Source organism: Papio anubis, chromosome 10 (genome assembly GCF_008728515.1).
Source record: "Papio anubis isolate 15944 chromosome 10, Panubis1.0, whole genome shotgun sequence".
NCBI classification, from domain to species: domain Eukaryota; kingdom Metazoa; phylum Chordata; class Mammalia; order Primates; family Cercopithecidae; genus Papio; species Papio anubis.
In genome coordinates, this window is record NC_044985.1 from 32,915,764 (window position 1) to 32,925,562 (window position 9,799).

The 9,799-nt window shown below is 40.5% G+C and overlaps 1 protein-coding gene across 1 annotated transcript in view; it reads left to right on the top strand.

Moving 5' to 3' along the window:
• The window catches only part of KIF5C (kinesin family member 5C), a 152,716-nt gene extending 143,911 nt beyond the window's left edge, over positions 1-8,805 (top strand). The window contains exon 26 of the mRNA XM_031651222.1: positions 5,115-8,805. The gene's annotated coding sequence lies outside the window, so the exon portion shown is untranslated. The remainder of the gene's footprint in view (positions 1-5,114) is intronic.
• Positions 8,806-9,799: the final 994 nt, after the last annotated feature.

Below are 9,799 nucleotides of genomic sequence, written 5' to 3' on the forward strand. Positions count from 1 at the left end.
CCACAAATAAAAAGTCCAAACCACAAAACCCACTTCACATAATTTAATGAAAGAAGGGCTTTTTCTGAAAATAAAGAGCTAAGTGCAATGCAACCCCGGAGTGCGTTGCTTCTTGTAGAGTTTGGGATGCCTGTTTTTTGTGTGTTGTGGTGTGTCTCAATTCTTTCAATTCTGTACTCCCAGCACTCTGAGAGGCTGAGGCTGGAGGATGGCTTGAGCTCAGGAGTTTGAGACCAGCCTGGGCAACTTAGTGAGACCTTGCCTCTACTAAAAATAAAAACATTAGCCAGGTGTGGTGGTGCATGCCTATAGCTCCAGTGACTTGGAAGGCTGAGCTGGGAGGATCATTTCAGCTGGAGAGTTCGAGGCTGCAGTGAGCTGTGATCATGCCACCACACTCTAGCCTGGGTGACAGAGCAAGATCCTGCCTCAAAAAGAATAAACAAATAAAACAAATACATGAAGATTAGCCTAGTGCCTGGCACTGAATGAGCACTCTGTGCTCATCTGTGTTGTCCTCATCACCGGATCCCGTCTCCTCATTCTACATCCCAAAGAGGCGGGATGAGCTGTCAAGATCCCACACCTATGAGTGGTAGATCCTGGGCTAAGAGCAATTATCTTCCCTGCAACAGTTCTCAAAGTTCTTGGCCTTAGGACCTTTACTCTTCTTAAAAAGGATCAATGGACTGGGTATGTGGCTCATGCCTACAATTCCAGCACTTTGGGAGGCCAAGGCAGGAGGATCACTTGAGGCCAGGAGTTTGAAACCAGCCTTGGTGAGACTCTGTCTCTACAAAAAATAAATAAAATAAAATAAAATAAAATAAAAATTAGGTAGGTATGGTGGCATACGCCTGTAGTCCCAACTGCTTTGGAGGCTGAGGTGGGAGATTGATTGAGCCCAGTAATTTGAGGCTGTGATGAGCCATGTTTGTGCCACTGCACTCCAGTCTGGGTGACAGAATGACAATCTTTCTCAAAAAAATGAACCAACAAAAAAGGATCAATGAATTTATACATATTGATATGTATCATACTGGAAATTAAAGCAAAAAATTTAGAATACTGTCAGATTCATTTAAAAAATAGTAATAAGCCCATACATGTTACCATAAATGTGATTTGTAATGAAAATAACTGTTTTCAAAACAAAAAATAGCCCAATGGCATTGTTTTACATTTTGCAAATCTCTTTGACACCTGGCTATCTAATAGATGGCAGCTGGATTCCCCCCAGCTGTTTTTGCATTCTGTCTGTTGCAGTGTGCTGTTTTGGTTGAAGTGTATAAAGCGAATCCCCCCTTGTCACACCAGACAAGATTCTTGGCCATTGGACAGCTAAGAAAACTGTGGAATGGGGAAGTTGGGATCATAGTGCCCCTATCACAGGCTTGTCTGGGATTGAATGAGAGAATGTGAAAGAAGAGAGAAAAAAGTCTTAGAAGAGTACCTGGCAAAAATTAGACCCCTGTGCATGTTAGCTAATGTTAAAGTGGTCGTGGGGACAGACCTGAAAAGGACAGATGAGGTGGGACTGCAGAGAGAGAGGACAGAAATAACTGTAGGTGGATGCTGCTGAGGCAGAGGACTTTGAAACTAGCATTCTCAACCCAAAAGGAAGGAATTGTGGAGCATCCGGAGGCAAGAATTCCTGATTCCGTCTACCGCACAGGAGGCTCCAACACTTCGATACTCCTCAGCTTCATGGTTCTCAGAGTCATAAATTCAGAGCAACTAAAATTGTTCCTCCATAGCAGATTGTACCAACGCTCCAATGAGAGAAATCCACTTCTATTCAGCAGTGATAAGTAGAGTAAAATTGGTAATTCTTATAATGTGGGGATTGAATTATAAAAAGGCAAAAGAAAAACTGAAATTATGTACTGTTTGGATTAAGCTTAAATCCACTGCAAGCAATTGCAAAAGCCCAAGTTGGGGGTGAAAACGGTCTCTAAATACTTCTTGCAAAACCCTTGTGTAATTAACTTCCTTCATTAGCCTTCCCCACCCCTTCTAAAGAAAGGTGATTTTATTTCCTCCTAAATCTGGTCACACGTTGCCCCTTTGAATTACCATCTCCAGTTTGGCAGAGCGCCAGTTTGGCACTCCTAGAGCAGGTCGGTTGGTCCAGTCCCCTGCCTCTAAGTGAGTGACTAGCTACTTGGAAGAGAGTCAACAGGACTGGGTTTTAAAGATTCTCCAGACTCCCCAGTCTCTCTGGGATTAGAACAGTCAGAAATGCTGTATCTCATTTACCTTTGAAATTTATATCTATTTTCTCCCATGAATTTATCTAAGGAGATGAAGATCCCGATAGTGGGAAGGATGGATGGGAGCATCCTACTGGAATCCTTGTTTCTTGGGCCTGCTGGAAAGACTTCTCAGCAGACAGGCCTGTAGAGATCCTTAACTGGGGATGAAGAGGAACGCTGCATCCTAGTAAAGAAAGGACCCTTTATTGGCAGAGTTCCTGTGCTTTTCCCTTCAGCAACCTGTCACAATCTCAGTTCTCCTCCCTCACGCTCCTTGAGGTGACTAAACTAAGCAGGTAGGGCCTCCTTTGTGGCCCCGCATTTCTTCCAAACTATCAGCCCAAACCTGCTGAATCTTGCCCAGCGGGGATCGGGGGTTTTGACTGAAGGGCCTTCCAGGGGGAAATCATGTCACTTCATGGTCTGCTGGAGTTACTGAGGCCGCCCCATTGCATTTGTGTCTAGTGCTTGCTGTGTCAACACAGTTTGGCTGCAAACATTGCGTCAGGTCATAATCCCACAATCCAAGGTATGTGCCGGCACCTCCCTGCCTCCAGGCACGCAGGACGGCCATCTCATCCGAGCAAGGGGATCTCATCTGACCAGGGCGATGGCGTGCGTGGAGAAACGACCTGGGAGAAAGTGAAATGGCAATTTCAGTGGTGGCATTCAGGCAGCACTCCTATTGGTTTTCAGCTCAAAATGGATTTTAAATAACAACTATGACTGTGCTTTTAGGTTTTTCACGTCTAATACTGACAATAAGCCCAAAATTTCACCAGAAAGGCCATGTTCTTCCCAAAGACATCTTACTCTCTGTGACTTCTAAAAATGACAGGAATATCACCCTCTAGGGTTGTTTAAGCCCTTCTTAGTTTTGTAACTTTGCCGTTGTGGGAGATTATACCAAATGAGTTCTCTGAATATTTTTTCTTGTCAGTGAAGAGGTGGTTTTGTTTTTGCTTTTTGTTTTCATTTTTTTGAGACTGAGTCTCACTCTGTTGCCCAGACTGGAGTGCAGTGGCATGATCTCGGCTCACTGCAACCTCTGCCTCTGAGGTTCAAATGATTCTCCTGCCTCAGCCTCCCAAGTAGCTGGGACTACATGTACATGCCACCATGCCGCACTAATTTTTGTATTTTTAGTAGAGTTGGGGTTTCACCGTGTTGGCTGGGCTGGTTTTGAACTCCTGACTTCAAGTGATCCACGTGCTGTGGCCTCCCAAACCAAAGTGCTGGGATTATAGGCATGAGCCACTGCACTTGACCAAGGGGTGGTATTTTTAAAAAGAATGTGTGTGGTTTTTTTGTTCTACTCAGTTTCTGTTCTGTATTTCGTCTCCCTTTTTCTCGCTTTGCTTTTTTTCTACTTTTATAACCCCTTTCTAGACAGAGAATTTTTCTATTTATATGTAACTTACATCCTGTTGGTTTATACAAAATATGTGAGGTTGTTTACAATATTATAACATATAAATCAGGAGAGTGAAGGAAAAAAAAAGAGCATGGTAGCGGGAATCTGAGATATTACCACAGTTGGGTACCAAATGTTGATATAAGCCTTCTAGAGGCAAAACAGAAAGCATGTGTCAGGTTACAGAGGGCTTTATCTTTCTTTCTTTCTTTCTTTCTTTTAATCAAAAGAGAATTTGGGCTTTTCTTAGTGGCGGTTGTATTTCCAGTACCAGGTAATTCCATGTTTTTCTCAAGGATAAGGCTCTACCTCCCTCTTTTGTCATCCCTGTCCCCATCCCCTAGAGTACCATGAGCTCTGCACAAAACCCATAGCAGGGTCTCAGAGCTAGCGCCTCCAGCTGGTGACAGGAAGCAGAGCCTTTCAGTGTCTTCTGAAAGTTGAGCTTACTGGTGTTGGGTACAGGCTGACAGAGGCCACTCAGGCTGGTCTAGACGTTCATCCTGGAGATGTGCCCAGCACCAGCCGAACCTCTGGTGGGAAGTGGAATAAAATGGAAGGGGGTGGTCTTTTGGAGAATCTTATTATCCGATGGAGACGAAGCATACCTTTGGGAACTGGGAACCTCTTTCTACAGAGAGCCTGGGTTAGGGCCCTGTTGCACCTGCTTGCTATCCTAAGTGCAGGCAAATGAGAAATGTTTTAATTCCCCCTTAGGAATGAGAAAATACATTATGTTACTTTGAATATCCATAGCCTCAACAGATACTAATTTATGGAAGAGAACGTTGAGACTGTCAGGACTAAATACTTAAAGCAAAATCAGGAAATAGGAGGTTGTGCTGTTCATGTGCTGCTATCCACATGTGTCTTTTGAGCTCTCAAAATATGGCTAAGTCCAAATTGAGATGGGCTGAAAGTGTAAAATATACACCAGATTGCAAACACTATTGTGTGGAAAAAAAAAATCTCAGTAGTAATATTGTAATGTAAACCATCTCAATATGTAATACCAATTACATGTTGAAATGATACTATTTTGAATATATTAGGCTATATAAAATATATTACAATTAATCTTACCTATGTCTTTTCACTTTTTAATGTAGCCACTAGAAAATTTAAAATTAAATATGTGGCTTGGCCAGGCACGGTGGCGCATGCCTGTAATCCCAGCTACTTGGGAGGTTAAGGCAGAAGAATCACTTGAACCCGAGAAGCAGAGGTTGCAGTGAGCCAATATTGCGCCACCGCACTCCAGCCTGGGTGACAAGAGTGAAACTCCGTCTCACAAACAAAAACAAACAGAAAATATGTGACTTATGTTATATTTGTATCTGACAGCTCTGGTCTAAACATCTAGAATTAAACAAAACTTTTTTGAGAAGTAAATTTCTACTGTGTTCTCTAATTCCTATGTTTTCTCTTTGGTTCTCTTTCAACAGATATGACTCCACATAGCATGTCAAGGACTACATTAATCACCAATTCCTTTATTTTTTTCCCCCCTACAGTTTCCATTTTTTTTTTTATACTTGCTTACTCCAGCCATCTGCAGTATAACAGTTTCAGGTCTTTTGAGCTGTGTAGAGTTTCTGTGTGTACAGATGTGTGCTCGGACTTTTCTCTTTTTGAGAAATCTGAAGGAGATGGTTGCAGAAGATCCACTTACTACTCAGAACCATTGCCGCTGACTCGGCCTCCGGGGTGTTGGGTGGTTTCTGGGTGGTTCCTGGAGCCTCCTCTGGGCAGTGCACTGTCCCATCTGTACGCCCTAATGTGCCATTCCCTGGAGGGGAACAACCAAGTACCGTGGAGGCGGGAGACCATGCTCTGCCTCAACTGTCTGGTTTCCTGTAAAATAAACACATTATTTTATATTTTTAGGGAACAAAAAGTGCTGCTCTTGGGTTCCAAGTTTTCATTCTGAACACTTTTCCGAAACAAATTACCCCGAAGACACATTTTGAATATCCTGGTCACATCTTTGGATCTGTAAAATATACCTTTTAGTAATGGCACCTGTTAAAATGCAAAGCAAATTTCTTTGGGGCAGAAAAACAATCTGACAGTAGCAGTGTAGAAATTGTTCATTCAGATACATCTGTGTCAATGCAAAAAGTCATAAAATTCACCTCCGAGCTGCTTGCTTTTCAACCTGCAGCAACTAGTCTTGGCTGGCCGGTTTGAACGTCATTCTTTCAGAAGTGCTGAAAATGCTGCAAAGTTTTAAGTGGAAATGTGGCTGCCCCTCTCCTCACTTCTTCCTCCCTGATCGTTCTGGAGCTGGCATTGGGAACGGCTGCTTTCTCTAACCATTTTCAGCTTGAGTGGGTATTGCTGAAGAAATCCAGCATCATTCCAGCAGTTGAAAAAGGAAGCCTTGGGGAGAAAGTACTTGACACAATTTTGTTCTTTGTGCTTGTATATGAATAAGTTGCCATGAATAAGTTATTATTTCAACCCATCATTGCCGACTGTTTATATGAGTTCTTTGGCACCAAATAGGTTTCATCTTCTTAGGCACAATTAGAAAAAATCCATATAGATGGATATTTTACATCTAGTTATTGCTCTATCCAAATACATGAATCTAAAGCTGAATCAACCCTTGCTTCCAGTTGTACTTATTAAGAAGATCAATTTCCAAGTAGTAAAGTTTTCAGGGAAACTGACAAAGATTCAGTTAAATTGGCCTTGTGTGCTGCTATTTGTTTTGACAAATTTGGGGGTAAGTCAATGACAACCAAACCAATCTCGGTGAAAGCTCCTATCCTATCGTGTTGTGTGCCCAAGATGAGGAGCTGGCACTGTGCCCTGAAGCTTTCACCACTGTAATGAAATATATGCTAGGGGAGACTTCGGGCTTTTCTCATGACTGTGTGAGTCGAAGGTAGTTCAACTGTGTGTGTGTGTGTGTGTGTGTGTGTGTGTGTGTGTGTAAAGTGCTAAGAACTGTGCATTGACATCCAAACATTTCTTGTATAAAATTTCCCGAGCAAAGCAAACCTGCTTTGACTTAATTTATTTTTTAAATGTTGCACTTTGTTTATGTATGTTTTGTTTTTGGGGGGGAATAAGGAGAGGGAGGAGGACAAACTATTGAAGTATTTATTTCGTGAAGATGGCAATTTTGCATTTGTTTAAATTTTTTTCATTCTTTAATTTTGTTATCAGTGCCAGCCCAATATACCTGCTCCATCATTATTTGCAGTCTGATAAAAGGGTCCTTGTGGGGCAGGTTTTGCAAAGTTTATCAGGTAATAACATATGCCACATAACCTTGTTAATATGTTTGCTTCTGATTTGGGCAGCTAAAACATTGGTGTTTGGGATGATTGCCAATTATGAATTGTCATTACCACTACTCTCCATTACTTTTTGTTTGGAAATTGAACAAAGGTCAGTAATGGTGTTTGGCTCTTGTTAATATCCATCATAAAATAGATTGTTTTAGATTCTCTCCAGAGTGATTTTTCCCTGGGTACCCCCTTTCTAGTTCTAAAGAATTGCTTGGCACTTTCATGTTTCAAAGGGAAACATTCACTTGTAGTTCCATTTTGCTTGATCTCTACAAGGGACTGACAACATTTGCTTTACTTTTGTTCACAGAGAAAGTTGGCTTTGATGTCTCTTAAAGATAATTCTGCTAGTTGCTGATCAGCCAGTCAGTTCACCTAGCTTCAATCTTTATAGGACTTCTAATCTAATTTTCCTATACTGTGACTAAAAGGAAGGCAAATTATTGGAATGGATTATTCAAATGGATCCTTAAATATTGTTATGTATAGTAAGCCAGTTATTATATCAGGACCATGTTCTCTGTAGGCCACTTTCTAAAAAAGCCACATATGTGCAATTTTCAGGTTTTTAGACTATTGCTCCCTGTACTTTAAGTGTAAAAACCACACTTCTGAACAACTAAGCTCGTGATTATGATTTTGGTTATATGCAGCTTTTGACAAGCGTGTATTGTGTCTTTTTCTCCTCTATGAATAATTTTATATTTCATGCTACTTCTTCAAAGTTTACTCTTTGATGCTCTAAGAGAACAGCCAGATGGTTTATACGAATAATCTTTATCTGCAGGATGGTGGATTGGTAAATTAGGAGAATGTTGTTTGAGATATCAAGATTTATGGTTGGAAACTAAAATACATAATGCCAAATGTGTTTTTGTCAATTACTAGAGAATTCTGTGCAAACATATCATCTCTTCAAATGCTGCACACTTCACTTTTGTTAAACAGCAGGTAGTAGATAGAAAAATAACAGTTTCACATTAAGACTTTTAAAGGAAATAGAACCATGTGATTAAGAAATCAGAATTTATAGATACACTGGGATAAATGAAGAAATAAAAAGGTTTGCCTAGAATGTAGCATCTAGTGACTTTTTTAAAGCCCTAAAGTTTACATAAAGAAGCTCTAGTTCCTATAGAAATAACTGAAAGCAAATAAAAGTTCTTAACAATCCCCTCTTTTGAAGTGCATTTTTTAAAGCAGGGCAGGAGACATTTGGACTCTAGCTATATGACATATTGGGAAAGGCCGAGGGTGGAGGGAAGATTTCACTTCATTGTCTAGCCCAGAATCTTGAGCAAGCTAAAGAAACCATCATAATCTAAAATTGCTTCATTTAACACTAACAGTTTAGACTTTTTAAACCAAGCATTGAATAATGGCTGGATAACTGCCAAAGGAAGCGCCGCTCCATGAAGTCTGCTTACTTATTTAAAAATTGTGTATCAATTTTAAATACTGTTCATTGTGTGCAGATATAAGGGGAATAGGGCATTCTGTAGAATTATCCATGTCTAGTTTGTAAAGTGTGTCCTGTGTACTGCAGATGTGTGTTCTCTGGGCTTTATGTATCTGTACAGTAGCTTTCACATTTAAAAAATTGTGGACAAACTTGTCTGGGGGGTTTGAGGGGAGAATGGTGGTTTATATCAATAATGATGCTGTACTATAGTCCATGTAACAAAAGATCTGGAAGTCACCCTCCTTTGGCCCACGGAAAATTTTGGTAATCTTCTAGGTTCTAAAATGAAGATGTATGGGTACTCTGGCAGACTGCATGTTGTATAATTTGAAAAATACTAGAAGTGGAAAATAAAATTCAATTAAACTTTGACTGGTCTGTTTCTGCTTATTTGAGTCATCCTGAAGATATGGTCGTTGGAGATGTCAGTGCCTGTGTGAGGATGAGCTATTTTCTGGCCTCAAAAGAGTTCACTTCAAGTGAGCAGGTGCCCCAATACGCAGCATAAGCAAAGTCAACTTTGACCATTTTTGCTTTTACTTTGCTTAAATATCCGCTCTAAACTTTTTTTTTCACTTCAGAACTAAGAAAACTTGATGTTTGTCATTTCAGTTCTGAAAAGATAGCAACTGATGTAAAAAAAAAAAAAAGTCTTACTAGCTTTTTTAAAAGTAGGAATGACTGAAAGCTCAGTAGAGCAGTGTATTCACTGAATATCTGAATCTCTTCTTGCTTGAGAAGGGCATTAATTCTCCACCAAATGAATTGGAGCCCTATTTGCATATGTTGAAAGATTATCAGCGTCTTTTGAGGATTTGGGGTGTTTATATTCCTGTTTAACCTACTGATTCTTAGTGTTAATGTACAGGTCTGAGATCTTGTGAAAGGACACTGGAGCATGAATCCTTTGGAGGCTAACCAGTGCCAGGACACAGGATAATTTTTTTTCTGCTATCATAACAAGGAGACTTCCCTACCTTGGGTCACTAGAATCGTGTGACCATGCATGACATTGTGTATGTAAAGCATCCTCATTCTTGTGCTTGGTTTGATTAATGGTGCAGGAGAGCCAGACAGTAAACCTCTTTCCCTTAATTGATTAAAAATGGAAAGGATAGATGTCAAGTGAACGTGTAATTAAGGGCACTGCAAATGGTGTGCTTTTATGCTGTCTTACCCATCTTTTTCGAAATTGTTATTCTCCCAAGAACCCTGAAGAAGTTTCCAGATACCACACTGTTAAAAGTGACTTATGTAGTAAACTTCAAACGTGGCAGTTGAATATTCAGCTGATGCCTGTGTGTTATAGATGGGAAAGCAGTTCTCTGAAAGAACCAGATTACAAAGCAAATTTCAATATCAATGG